The sequence below is a fragment of the Antechinus flavipes genome, chromosome 4, assembly GCF_016432865.1.
Source record: "Antechinus flavipes isolate AdamAnt ecotype Samford, QLD, Australia chromosome 4, AdamAnt_v2, whole genome shotgun sequence".
Lineage (NCBI taxonomy): Eukaryota > Metazoa > Chordata > Mammalia > Dasyuromorphia > Dasyuridae > Antechinus > Antechinus flavipes.
The window spans coordinates 120,492,405-120,507,178 of record NC_067401.1 but is presented as its reverse complement, the minus strand read 5'-3'; the positions used below and the strand labels follow the sequence as shown (position 1 = coordinate 120,507,178).

Here is a 14,774-nt window from a genome sequence, read left to right as displayed (position 1 = left end):
ATAACTAACATTGAATATTTTTTCTGTCTATACCCTCATTTGTCTACAATATACCCAAGTGAAAAGACCCAAACATACTGAAATCATACATTTGTTCTTCTATAAGTAGGAGGGAGAAAAAAATTGTCAAAATTATAATAAATCCAGAGGAGGAAAGAAGGGAGGGAGGGAGAGAAAGGGGAGGGGAAACAGAGACAAGAGGGACAGAGAGCTAGAAAAAGGAATAAAACAGGAAAGAAGAGAAACAGAGACATATAGAGACAGAGATAAAGAGACACCCAGAGAGAAACAAATCTGAATAGAGAAGATTTTCTTGGGTTCTGTACAGCTGAGCCCTTCTCTGCTAAGACACCCAAGGGAGAGCCTGTGAATGCAACCAACCTATAGCTGTTAAGAATTCTCAGGCTGAATATCTGTGAGATGGCAGTAAAAGTATCCCTAAGGCTTCCGTTGCCTAGAACAGGCTGGAGCAACATTTAGAGCCTTAAATCAGTCAGGAAAAAGTATGATCTTTTTGTTGCATATTTACTTCTGCCTCGAGGAACCCCCTTTTTTCATGGGGAATCTGGTCCCATCGAGTTTGGCATTTTCCTTGGAGAGATGCCTTTCTTGTGTGTGTGTGTGTGTGTGTTCAAGCACCCAGCATAGAGCCTTATGCGGTGCACACTATGTGCTTAATTAAAATGTTTGTTGAATTGATTTCAAGTGGGGCAGCTGTTATGTAGGTGTCCCCATTGCAGTCCTGGAATAATAACAGCTCACGTTTATATAGTACTTTGGGGACTGCAAAGCTCTTTACATAGAGTATCTCAATTGACTTTTACAACACTACTGTGAAATAGGTGATCTTACTATCCTCATTTTATAGGTGAGGAAACTGAGGCACTGGGTGGAGAAGTAATTTTTTTTCCAGTGTCATAGCCAGTATCTGTCTTAGATGGGGTTTGAATTTGGGTCTTCCTGATTCTCTGCTGAGATGGGCAGCCTGAGTCATACTCGGGATGCCTGAGCTGTCAGAGTATTACCACCAAGTGACTAAGTCTCTTCTCATCTTTGCACATCTCTTCCATCTTTGCTTTATATTTTATTGTGTGTGTCCTAGCTCTGAAGCAGATTCTGTGATATTCTTGACTCTTTCCTTCTAGGCTCTAAAGGTTTGACACTTTGTAATGGTATAGAAAATGTTTGTCATTGTCTAGGAATGGGAAGTCGTCTTCTATTCTTATCAGAAAGTCCATAGTTTATCAAGTGATGGAGAGGCAGCACGTAATAATACAGGAATTATTAACTTTTATTTTGTGCCTTGGGCTCCTTTGGTGGCCTGCTAAAATTTAGGGATCTTTCCTCAGAATGATGTATTTAAATAATCAAAAGTAATACAAAATTTCACTTACAATTTAGTAAAAATAAAAATATGATTTCTCCCTATCCTTATTCATGAAATCCGTCCACAGACACCTTGGTGATAGTGAAGTATCTATAGATTCCAAGTTAAGAATCCCTGTATTAGTTGATAATGAACTGAATATGAAAGCAAAAAGAATTGTGTTCAAATTCTGCTACAAGCACTTACTAGCTCTGTGACTGGTTCAAGTCCCTTAAATATTCTGTGCCTCAATTCCTTCATCTATAAAATGAAAGATTGAACTCCACTACTTTCTAAAGTCTTTCCAGCCCTAAATCTCTCATCTTACGTCTGATAGTTATTAGGTTATGTACTTGGAATAGGTAGAGGGTAACATTAAACCTTTCAGATGACTTTCTTACCCAATTTCCAACTTAACCAAGAGCATGCATCTGTGAGATCACTGGATAGGAGTAAGGCTATAGTCTTTGGCCTTGAGGTGGAGTTTTTCTCCATGTGAAGTTAATCGACTCACATGGGGATCGAAGCCAAGTAACAGAAAATCAAAACTCTTTATCCTGTCCTTTGTAATTCGGCACATTGACACAGCTGTCCCTCAAGGTTGATTCTGAAACAACTTTACAAATAGCCACTTGCTGATTCCCTTGGGTGAGTGATGATTAATGCTGAGAATGCCATGTGGAATACCAACGTATTGGTTGAGTATTTCTCTGTAAAGCTGGTTTAAAATACCAAGCAAGCATCATCTAACATTGCGTACCAACATGCAAAAGAAAGAGTCTGGAAGGAGTTGAACCCTCTGGTTTCCATTGTAGAGTATATGTTGATTTGATGATGAGCCTCCTGTGGAATAAGGGTAGTAGAGATACTCTTATTCATGAGTTGAAAATCCTTTTTTTTCTTTCTTTCAAGTCTTAACCTGTCATGGAATTTTATAAACATATTGAAAGATATAAAAAAAGGAAATTGACTTTGCTTAGGAAACTCTTATTACATTACCTCAAACAGGTTCTTGCCTGTTCTTTCTTCTATACCCCTTAGTCTAAATTTCTTCTTCTCTTTAAAACAAAATAAAACTTAAAACAAACACATTTAAAACTGTGGACTTTTAAAAAATTAGTTCTAGAACATATTTTATTGGCATTTTTGTTTTTATAGCAGCTATATTTCTGATTGTGTCTTTCCTTTTTCCCTTATCAAAATCCATTTTGTATGGATTTTGTATCAGAGAATAAAAAAGAAAGGGGGAAAAAATCAAGTTAGCAAGACTAGCACACCACCTGGATGGGGATATATGTAATGTTAAATATCCTTAGTCTCTCTACTTTTGTATTTTTATTAACTTAAAAAAACTTCCAATTTTAATAAATTCTATTTATATGAATTCTTCTAATTTTAATAAAAATGCTTTACAGTTTACAAAGCACTTTATGTGCTTCAACAACCCTGTTAGATATTATAAGTATCATACCTGTTTTACAGATGCAAAAATTGAGATTCAGAAAAGTTTGATTGAATTGCTTTAGCCATGGTCATAGAGCCAGCAAGTGGCAGATTCAGGATTTGGACCCAAGTCTATTTTTTTTTTTTAAGAAAAGCCTTACATTTATATTTTTTTATTTGCCAAAATAATTTCCCCAATAATTTCCTTTGTAAAAAAAGAACTATTTCTGGCAATGTCTCTTTTCCCAAACTTCACTTCTCTGGTGGTATGATTGACCTTAGCATCGATCTGAGTCCTTCTGTCTTTCAGTATAATTTTCCTTTAGAAGATTGTGGTTGCTCTGTATATTTTTCAGATTCTCCTTATTTGGCTTTGCGTCAGTTTGTACAAGTCTTCTCAAGTGTTTCTGAATTCTTCCCATTTAATTTTCTTTCCACAACATTGGAAAATATACATATAAATGGGCTCTTAGAATAGCTCCACTTTTGTCAGGGAATGGGTTAACTGTAGTTCTCCCACATACACACATCCTCCCCCGTTGGTACTTACTGTGTATAAAACCACTCATTTAATTTTTCAATAACATTTACAGAATCCGGCAGGATGTGTAAACTTATCAAGCCTTTTATTAAAAGACTAAGGAGGCTTTTGGATATATCAAAACCATAATGCTTTCTTAGCTCATATTTTCAATGATAATAATAGTTTTTAATACATTTGCTTATATCTCCCCTTGGCTTGTCCCCAGAAAATCCGGTTATTTTATTTGGGCTCATCTTTTGTCCTTGTGAATTGTGTCTGCTCAACTTTTAGGATTATATATAGATTGCACCAGAATCCTAATGTATCATAGTATAGGACTTAGTCCCTTTAGGCAAATATATATCCATTCACTTTTTATTTTTCAGGTTTTTTTTTCTTCTGGAAACAAACTTTTACCTTTTTTCCCCTCTCATCTCACTCCAACTGGAAAAAAAATCAAACCTTTGTATCAAGTATCCATATCAAGCAAAACAAATTCCCACATTAGCTGTGTTTGAATATGTATGTCTTAGTCTTCACCTTGAGTTCATCAACTTTTTATTAGGAGATGTATTGCATGCTTCAACCTGGGTCTTCTGGAATCGTGTTAGGTCATTGAATTTGTCCAAGTTCTTATGTCTTTGAAAAATCCTATCCATTCATTAAAAAAAGAGATGTTAAAATGCTAGGGAAAAAATTACGCAGGCCTCAAGAAGCACATAATCGTGTTGGGGGATTTGAAGCACTTGTAAATAAGAATTGAATAGCCCTTTAACTGAAATTCTATGAACATGTGCCAGTTAATATGGTCCAGAAGGAGTGCTCATGACAATGATGATTAAGGTTTGCAAAGTTTTTTAACCTACATTATCCCATGAAAGCCTTACAACAATGCTGTGAGGTAGAAACAAGTATCATCACTCCCATTTCATAGATGAGGAAGACACAGTGGTGAAGTGATTTGCTCTTGGTCACATAGCAAATGTCTAAAGCTCAGGATTTCAACCTTGGATTTCCTGGCAACACTGTACTTATCATACCACAAAACAGGGGACTTAACTATTTGCTTATTTTACATTCTGTATTTCAGCACACTCAGAGACCTCTCCTTCCCACACATCCCTATGATAAGTGGATACTCCATTAGTTTTTGTTTTATATAGCAGTCCAATGTGCTGCTGTTGAGCTCTGCATGCTAGTCTTTATAAGTGTCCCTGTTCTCAGTGTAATGGACAAGAGAATGACACGCCAAAGAAACTTGAAATCACTTAAATCAGGAGATTGGCTATTGGAAATGAGTGTCTGGTTTTTTTTCCTCCAGGTCCCCATGACATAAGATTTTCTGGTTAAAAACCCTGGGAGGGAAATACAATTATTTGTATTTCAAATGAGGTCATCAAATTGGGCTACTATCAAAAAGGAATTATAATTTGAGCAATGAGACTTGAGTTATGGTTCTAATCTTGTCACTGGGTAACAATGGGCCACAAATGATGACCAGATTTCTGAATTCCTTCTGATGTTGGCACTACCTGGGTGTGAGACTTTGGACACTTCATTTCATCTCCTCTGAAGTATAATTTTCTTCCTTCTAAAATGAGGAGGTTGGATGAGATCATTTTAAAGGCCCCTTCTGGGTCAGATATTTTCTGAGTCTATAATTCTGCTTTAGAATAACAGATTGGGAATTTGGATGTTCATTGTGGGGACAGATAGTCTTAGTGGGAGAAAAATCTTGCTCAAAATCTTAAAAATTATTTTATTACTTTAAAATACAGTACATATCATGAATGAAGATATAAATGGTACCGATAAGCAAAATGACATTAGTGAAAAAAACAAAAATAACAGCATATCTGATATTTCATTATTTAAAAAAAGATTTTATCTGTGTTTTATGTTCCCTTCATTGATAAAGATTGCAATTCCTTCACACCTTAATAAAGTTTTCATTAGTCTTCCCCACCTCCCCCTAAAAACCATTTAATTTAGAAATCTCATTTTTCTTTCGTCAAAGGGATACTTTTTCTATTAGTTTTTCCTCTTCTTTTACTTAATTATTAATTCTTACTCAGACTTTTTCTTTCTTCCCTCTGCTCTCCTCTTCCTCTTCCTTTTCCTTTTCCTCTCCTCTCCTCTCCACTTCCTCTCTTCTTCCTCTCCTCTTCCTCTTCCTTTTCCTCTTTATCTTCCTCTCTTCTCCTCTTCTCTCCTCTTCTCTTTTCTCCTCTCCTCTCCCTCTCCTTTTCTCCTCTTTCTTTCTGTTTTTGTCTTTCCATCTCTGTATTTCCTTTCTTTCTGTCTCTCTTTGTCTGCCTCTTCCCTACCTCTCACTCTCTTCCTTATAGTTATTTAGTGTTTCCTCCCTTTTATCCTCAATATAATATAAACTCATTGGGAGGTACTTTATTTTTACTTAAGACATGCCTTGCCCACAAGTAAGTACTTCATAAACAATTATCAGACTGAATTGATTCATTTTTCTTGTTTTAAACATTTCATGATACTTATACTTATTTTCTTTTTTCTTAAAGCATTTATGAGTTTTTTACTTCCCCCTAGGAAAAAAATCTCCTCTTCCAAGGAAAATTCTTAGTGTTTTTCTTTTATTGAAGGTCCATCTTTTTTTTTTTTTTAAATTTGTAAATAGATTCAACTTTGGAGGATATGTTATTTTAGGTTTCAACTTAGAATCCTTGACTTTTTAGAGTGTACTATTCCCTTCTCTTCTCTAGTTTTTCATGACAACATCCTAATTTGTCCTTGGCTATCCTAATTTGTCTTTCTTTATAAGTGAAGATTTTTCTTAGCTGCTTCCAAAATTTGTTAATTTGTGAAATAATGAATTTTAATTCTAATGAATTTCTCTGGCAATAATTTTTGCTTTTATTCTCTTGGCTGTATTCTAAAGTTCAGACAGTTTATTGTATTATTTTCTGCCATTTATATTAATATTTTTAATGTCATTATTTCTGATAGAAAAGTTCCTTAAGTTAAATCATCACATTTGGTTTTCAAGGTCAGCTACTTTCACTAACATATTAAATTCATACATTTTGTAGTAGTTGCTTTTTCCTTCCCTTATGCTAATTCTTCTTCTATTTTTGTGTTTTTGTGTTCTAGAGCTGTTATTTTCTCTTTCAGAGTCCATGTTTCTTTGGAAAAATTCTCCATTTTTTTGTTGTTGTTATTTTTCTACCTTTTCATTTGTCTTTTAAAATTTTGCATTGATAGCTTTTGGTTTCTGACAATTTCCTTCCTGCTATTATATCCTAAGTTTTGCTTCTCTTTTGAACCATTCTGGAGTTTCTTGCTGTCTTTCTATTACCTTGAGGAGTCAGTAAAAATTTATTAGGCACCTGTTGTGTGCCAAATAGGCAGCTAGGTGGCACATTGGATAGAGTGCAGGAAGACTCAGCCTTATAAGTTTAAATTGGCTTCAGGCAGTTAAGTGGTTAAGTGCCCTAACTCTTTGCCTCAGTTTCCTCATCTGTAAAATGGGCTGAAGAAGGAAATGGCAAGTCATGTCAGTGTCTTTGTTAAGTAAAACCCCCAAAGTAGGGTCTTAGAAGACTGAACACAACTGAAATCAATGAATAAAAAGATTGTGCCAAGCACTGTGCTAAGTGCTGGTGATACAAAGATAAACGAGAGTTCCTGTTCTCTCTAATTCGGCAAAATTTTGTTTCTCTTTAAAAATAATATTTGTAAATATTTTTTCCACTTTACAAATATGATCTCATTTGATCCTCCCAGCAATGTTAGGAGACAGGTATTAGCATTATCCCCATTTTATAGTAGTATTTATAGTATAGTTCAGTATAACATTGCAGAAGCCAACTGAGGTTAAATTGTTTCAGCTTTCGGTGGGTTTTTCTTGGCAAAGATGCTGGAATGTTGTGCCATTTCCTTCTCCAGCTCATTTTAAAGATGAGGAAACTGAGGCAAACAGGATTAAGTGACTTCATACAGCTAATAAATATTGGGGGCCAAATTTGAATTAAGTTGACTTCAGGCAGGTCACTCTATCCATTGTCCAAGGTTACATGGCTCGTTTCCATCTGAGGCTGGATTTGAATTTTGGTCTCCATCCACTGCACCACTCCCTGTATAATTATTGTTCATTATTCTTTTGTTTCTTTTTTGCCTTTTTACTCATTTCCCTTCTGTGCTAATCAGCATGACAGTTGGTTTATCTGCTTATGGAATAGCTGTTTAATCAGGTTATCTTTTTTGGGTCTTCTATCTGCACATTCCTTGGTGCTCATTCCTGGTTTTCCTTCTCGCCCTTCCACTGCTGGGAAGATGAAAGAACCCAGGCAACCCCTTTGCTCATAATGCACTCTGCTGGGAGAGAGCTGGCCCCAGCTGTTTGTAGTCCCCTTTCCCTCTGACATGAAGCCTCTAGTTAGTCCTGCTCTGTGTTCTGTGCTGCCCAATATCATATCTCCTCTCCTTCACTCAGCTTTCCTCTGCTTTCAAATGGCTCAACAGAATCAGCATCTACCACCAGCCTCTTGCAGAGTATGGGGAGGGGAAGATTGGGACTTGGGTTGTCACTGCTTTGATGGGTACAAGTAGGGATGCCCCATTCTCCAGTCAAACCTTGAAAAACCAACAAGGAGTTTTACTTGTAATTCCTAGACCTGGCAATGGAGAAGCTGAATATAAAAATATAATACTTTCTGAGTGTTTCAGTTTTCTGGTATCTTTTCTGAAATTTTATTTTGTATGATATTTGTTTTTTGGATTCAAGATTATTGTTGTTGTTGTTGTTTACTTTTTCAATCTGATTCTTTGGGACCCCATGGACCAGATACACTATGGAGTTTTCTTGGCAAAGTTACTGGAATGGTTTGCCATTTCCTTCTCCAGTGGATTAAGGCAACCAGAGATTAAATGATTTACCCAGATTTACACAGCTAACGTCTGAGACCAGGTTTGATCAGGTCTTCCTGACTCCAGTTCCAGTGCTTGATCCACTGAGTCTCCTAACTGTATGGATTCAACATTAATCACTCTTTATATGAAAAATAATTTCCTTTCTATAAAGTTTTTTTTTTTTATAGTGGGGAAGTTTGTAGAAAAATACTACTTGACTAACTTGCTATTCATTGTGATCTGAATTGAATTGAAATTTAATTTGTGGCAAATTTCTTTATTTTTAAAAAATTTTAATAGCTTTTTATTTATAAGTTATATGCATGGGTATTTTACAGCATTGACAATTGGCAAACCTTTTGTTCCAATTTTTCCCCTCTTTCCCCCCACCCCTTCCCCTACATGGCAGGATGACCAATACATGTTAAATATGTTAAAAGTATAAATTAAATACAATATTAGTATTCATGTCCAAACCATTATTTTGCTGTACAAAAAGAATCAGACTCTGAAATATTGTACAATTAGCCTGTTAAGGAAATCAAAAATTCAGGCAGACAAAAATAGAGGGATTGGGAATTCTATGTATTGGTTCATAGTCATCTCCCAGAGTTCTTTCGCTGGATGTAGCAGGTTCAATTCATTACTGCTCTATTAGAACTGATTTGGTTCATCTCATTGTTGAAGATGGCCAGGTCCATCAGAATTGATCATCATATAGTATTGTTGTTGAAGTATATAATGATCTCCTGGCCCTGCTCATTTCACTCAGTATCAGTTCATGTAAGTCTCTCCAGGCCTTTCTGAAATTATCCCGCTGGTTATTTCTTACAGAACAATAATATTCCATATTATTCATATACACAATTTATTCAGCCATTCTCCAATTGATGGGCAGCCACTCAATTTCCACTTTCTGGGCACTACAAAGAGAGCTGGGTGGCAAACTTCTTAAGCTTAGATGCACCAGCCTTCAAATGACAGATACATGGCCCATTGCTTAGGTAGCATCTTCTCATCTCTGAGCATTCAAATCATCTCCACATCAGGATGAAGCATAAGGGTTAGTGGACCTTAAAGGGTTGTAAACAAAATCAGTGACTCACAGATGAAATCCTTAACTTTTTAAGCCTTGCTCTGCTTAAAACAAACAAACACACACACACACACACACACACACACACACACACACACACACACACAAGCAAGAAAACTTTGGCCTAACCTTACCTTTCTCATGAGTAATAGCTTGAAGTTCAGAGATTATTTCCAACTACTCTCTCAGGGAAAATTACAAATGCAGAATCTGAATGATTGCACATTCAGAATTGGTAGGATATAAACGTAATGAAGTCTGACTGTGGCTTAATACCCTTGGATTATAGATGAGCTTTTGTTTGCAGAGACTGGTAGAACAGCCTTGCAACTAGCCCCTTGCCCACAGTGTGTTTTGCTGCATAAATAATAATAGCTAGCATTTATATAGGGCTTTATACTTTTAGAGTTTGCTAAGTGATTTTTAGATATTATCTGATTTGATCATAACAACAACTGGGAGGCAGGTGCAATTATTATCTCCTTTTTACAGAAGAGAAAACTGAGGCATGCAGTATTTAAATGCCTTACACAGGGTCACACATTTAATAAATATTATCTGAAGCTGGATTTGAACTCAGACTAGGGGAGAGATTCAAACCTCTTCACTGTCATTTTAATAACTTTAGGTAGGCTAGACATTACTGACTGAGAATTATTTGTATATTTTAATTATTATCATTTTTAACAAGTTTAGTTGTTTTCTTCTTTAATTCTGCCTAAATTAAGCTACAGCAGATAAGCCAGGATGGGGAAGGGAGAGAAGAGAGAGATTCACTGGAAGCAATTAAAATCCTTTCAGGAGGATTGGGGCAAAGAGACTTATATACATCAATATTATCTTAAATCATTAACAAAAGGTTAAAGAATGTTAATTTCATTTAATTTACAAATATAGTGTCTCCAGAAGGGATGATGGGCTAGAATGAGGCAGCTACACAAATGTCCATCAACACAGAACCATTGTAAGGATGATTTATTGTCAATATAATATATTGGCATATGGAGACATACATAGTAATAATAATAATAAATGACATTTGTATAGCACTTTATATAGTCCAGGCTTCGATGCATGACTGTTTAATCCTGTATAAGTCACTTAATCAGATAACTATAAATTTCTGAGCCCTTGCTGATATGCCTTAGGAGAGGGAATTTCCTTATTCACAGGTTCTGTACTCCAATACTCTTATACAGAATCCTAAATTTGGACTTTTTTTTGTTTGTTGTTATTCAGCCTCTTTTAGTTGTGTCGGACTCTGACTCATTTGGAGTTTTCTTATGAAAAATACTGGAGTGGCTTGCCATTTTCTTCTCTAGGGCCCTTCCCCCCCTTTTTTTTTGCTGGGGCACTTGGGGTTAAGTGGCTTGCCCAGGGTCACACAGCCAGGAAGTATTAAGTATCTGAGATAAGATTTGAACCCAGGTCCTGACTTCAGGGCTGGTGCTCTATCTTAGCTGCTCTTTTAGCCCATTTTTTATAAACAAGGCAAAGGGCACTAAATAACGTGCATCTATTGTCAGAGACTGGATTTGAATTCACGTCTTCCTGGTCCTCTGTCCACTGTATATCTAGTTATTCAAGTCTGGATCTTATTATTTCATTCATGAGAGGAGAATTGTGCCATAATGGATGGACAGCTGGCCTCCAAGCCAGTCTAGCTTGAACTCAGGTCAGAGTTTAAGTCCTGCTTCTGACATACATGGGCTATAAAGTGACTTATCTTTATCTCTTTGTGCTTTAGTCTATGTTAAGAGTATAAGATGCAGACAAAGTATCAATATTGCATCAATAGCCAGTTTCCTTATCTGGGCATTCCTTATAAGTAATAAGATCTAACTTATTTCTTATAAGTAATAAGGTCCAACTACTATGCTCCCAGTCTCCTAGCTCATTTGGAAAAAAACATGTACATAAGTCTATCAGCTTTTCCTATATAACTGCATAAAATAAGTATGTTCCTGGATTATTATTATTAAAATAAATGCTTATTTAGCTGTTCCAAACTCTTCATGATCCCATTTAGGGTTCTCTTGGCAGAGAAAATGGTTCTTCTCTAACTCATTTTACAGAGGAGGAAACTGAGGTAGGCAGGGTGAAGTGACTTGCTCAAGGTCACACAGCTAGTAAGCATCTGAGGCTAGATTTGAACTCATGAAACTGGGTCTTCCTGATTCCAGGCCTGGCATTCTATGCACTGTGCCGCCTAGTTGCCCTTATTAAATCATATCCGGATCAAGAAACCTTTTTTCTATGTCAGTCCCTTGGTTTTTCTCCATCCTTTCCTCCGGACCCCCTCCTTCAAGCACCAGCATCTTAAATTCTCACTTATAGGATTCTGGACATCAAATAGAAGGCCCTTGGACTTAATGGATTGTCTCCTTCTCCCAGGATATATAGCTGTTCTATACCTTTAAAGTATCGGGGGCAAAGATAGGCTGAGCTCCTGCCTAGGTAACGCTCACTTTCTCTAACTCCTGTGAAAGTAAAGCAGTCCTTATTTTGAGGCTTCCAATTATACTTCACATGGTGAACTGTGTAATTAGTTTGGAAGACTTCTGCTTAGTCATTGGTTTATCCTAATCGGCTTTGGCTTTCCCCAACAACAAAGCGAGCTTATTCTGCTAAGCTGAAACTACTCGGCTCCCTTTGTTCCTGCCTTGATCTGATTGTCTCATTCCTTTCATTCTGTTTTCCTGCCAGAGTTCAGTTTCATTAGGCCTACAAGTCATTTCCAATCCAATAGGCTGCTACAATCAAGCTTTTGTAACTCAGCTGCCCTGGTTCCCATGTCCCTTCTGGTTTCATGCCAGGATTTGTTGTTTGACATGGGGCCTTAACCCTTTTCTCTACCTGCAGCCCCTGTGGTTTTCAGTGACTTAAAGGTGAGTCTCCAGGTAACGAATACTATCCCCAACTCCTTTTTCTCTTCACTTTCCTGAAAGGACATGTCAGAAAGAGCACACAATTTAGTCTCAGAGCCACTGACTGTTATGTTAGAATTATGTTGCTAATGTTAAGTCACTTTAATTGTGTCTGACTCTGTGTGACTCTATTTTGGGGTTTTCTTGGCAAATATACTGGAATGGTTTGCCATTTTCTTCTCCAACTTCTTTTACTGATGAGGAAACTGAGGAAAACAGGTAATTTGCTCAGGGTCACACAGTAAGTGTCTCAGGCCATATTTGAACTCAGAAACATGAGTTTTTCTTGCTCCAGCCCCAGCACTGGGCTACGTGGGGTTATAAGTAACCTATTAAAATGAATAAGTAAAAGTTTATCTTAGCCCATGGGTGCTGGGGCTGAACATTTCTTATTGAAAACAAGGATGTGATTTTTCCTCTTATGTAATTAAAAAAAAACAAACCCGTTGTAATGAGTCTATCAACCCTTCCCTCGTAGGAAAAGGAGAGGAAGAAGGGAAGGTACCTAGCAGCCAGCCTGCCTGCTGGAACCCATGCCTCCTTCTCATTTTGATACTCAGTGTGTGAGAAAAGTAATACCAAAAATGAAAGCACTAAAACTTCCTTTGAAATCTGAAAGACAAGGACTTTGGAAAAAATAAATAAATTAAGTATTCTTAAAAGCAGCCTGTGTTCCTGAGGTAGAGCTTTATCTTTTCCAAATGCTTGGGCTAGATAAACTGAGCCCTGTGCAGTTGGCTCTCTGTGATTCTTTCAGATGAGACCTGAAAAACAAAAGTCCTGTCTGTTCTTTGTGGGCATCAAAGCTCCAGAAGGCATCCTTCATCGGAAAAGATTTATACAGGTGGATTGAACTGAGTTTCAGAAACCTGAGTGAAAATTGTCAACATCTCAACTCCTCCTGCAACCCCTCTCCTTCCCAAAACAACAACAAAAAAACCTTTTTTATTTATTTATTTTTTGTATGGCGGAGGTTATTGTAAGTTTTCTTTTTAAACTATAGACCCTTGATGTTGAGTTCTCTCTTTTCCTTGAAATATCTTGGGAGATTTGGTGGAAATGATGGGGGAGAGGAGGAGGGATGACAGTACTTTTTTTTCACCTTCCCTGTCATCCCAGAAGGTTTTTTTCTGTACATATCATTTCTCCTGCCATTCCTCCCTCCCTCACCCACCCCCCACCCCCATTAGCCCAGAAGACAGCTGATACTGTCCATATTGTTACTTCTTTATCTGGTTTGTGTCAACTCCTCCCTCGGAAGTGAATCATCAAGAGGTAGTGATTTTATTTGGACCTTCTGGCCTTGAACAGAGATCTGTATGACCAATATTTGTGCCCTGTTAGGATTAGAAGAATTCTGGATCCTTCTTGGGTTAGACCTTCCGAGGATCTATAAGGAGTGCTAGCTTTGGGGGAGTGGGGGTGGCAGGCAGCATTTAGGAGCAAACAAAGGATTTCTTCCTCTGCCCTAGTAATATAGTCTTTGAGGCTTGGAAAATAGCCTTTTTTTTTTTTTTAAACCTCATACTTATGTTGTCCTCTGTGAATTTTCCATTGGGGATTGATTTAAGATGGATTATTGTTGCTGTAAATATTACCATTAACAGCAACAATTACTATGAGTAAATGAATAAATAAATGTTTTTTTTAAAGTAAGTTAATGGCTTCTGTGACTGCTGACACTGATATATGGTAAAGCTTTAAGGTTTGCAGAACATTTATTCTTATGATCATTGATTTAGAGCTAACAGGGCCTTTAGAGATCATTGAGCTAACCCCTTCATTCTACAGAAGAAACTCCAGCAAGTTTTAGAGAGCTTACATTATTGCATTTGAGCCTCATGATCTCCCTGTAAGCTAGGGAGCTAAAGGTATATACTGTTCCCATTTTAGAGAGGAGGAAACTGAGTCTTAGAATTGATTTGCCCTGGAGTCACCCAGCTAGTAAATACTGGAAGTATTTGAAGAGTATGAATTTACATTAAGCTCCACTCCAGTCTCCCCCTAGTTTATTTCTGTTCCATGAGGTTGTTAGTAGATTTGTAATAATTTTTTTTTTCTTTTTGGTGCAAAGGTGTACTCACCTGCTGTTACTTAAATGTCCCACTTTTGCTCTTCTACTATGCAAAGAAAACAAAAAGTGAAATTATCCTACCACTCATTAGCTTTGTGAAGATCCTTAACTCTGAGTCTCATTTTTCAAAGCAATCCAACTCAACTAATACTATTGTGTTGCGGTAGTTCAGTCATGTCTGACCCTTCATAACCTCATTTGGGGTTTTCTTGGCAAAGTTACTGGAATGGTTTGCTATTTCCTTCTCCAGTTCATTTGACAAATGAAGAAATTGAGGCAAGCAGGGTTAAGTGACTAGGCCAGGGTCACATAGCTAGGAAGTATCTGAGGCTGGATTTAAATTCAGGATCTTCCTGACTCTAGCCTGGTATCCTATCCACCTGGCCACTAACTGACTACTTACTTTTTAGCCCTCTTAGCTAGGTACTTTCTATACAAAAGAAAGAGAGAGAGAGAGAGAGAGA

General features: G+C 37.0%; 1 protein-coding gene across 9 annotated transcripts in view; it reads left to right on the top strand.

Annotated features, from left to right (window-relative positions):
- The window catches only part of MSI2 (musashi RNA binding protein 2), a 516,507-nt gene that overhangs the window by 171,221 nt on the left and 330,512 nt on the right, over positions 1–14,774 (top strand). The window lies entirely within an intron of this gene.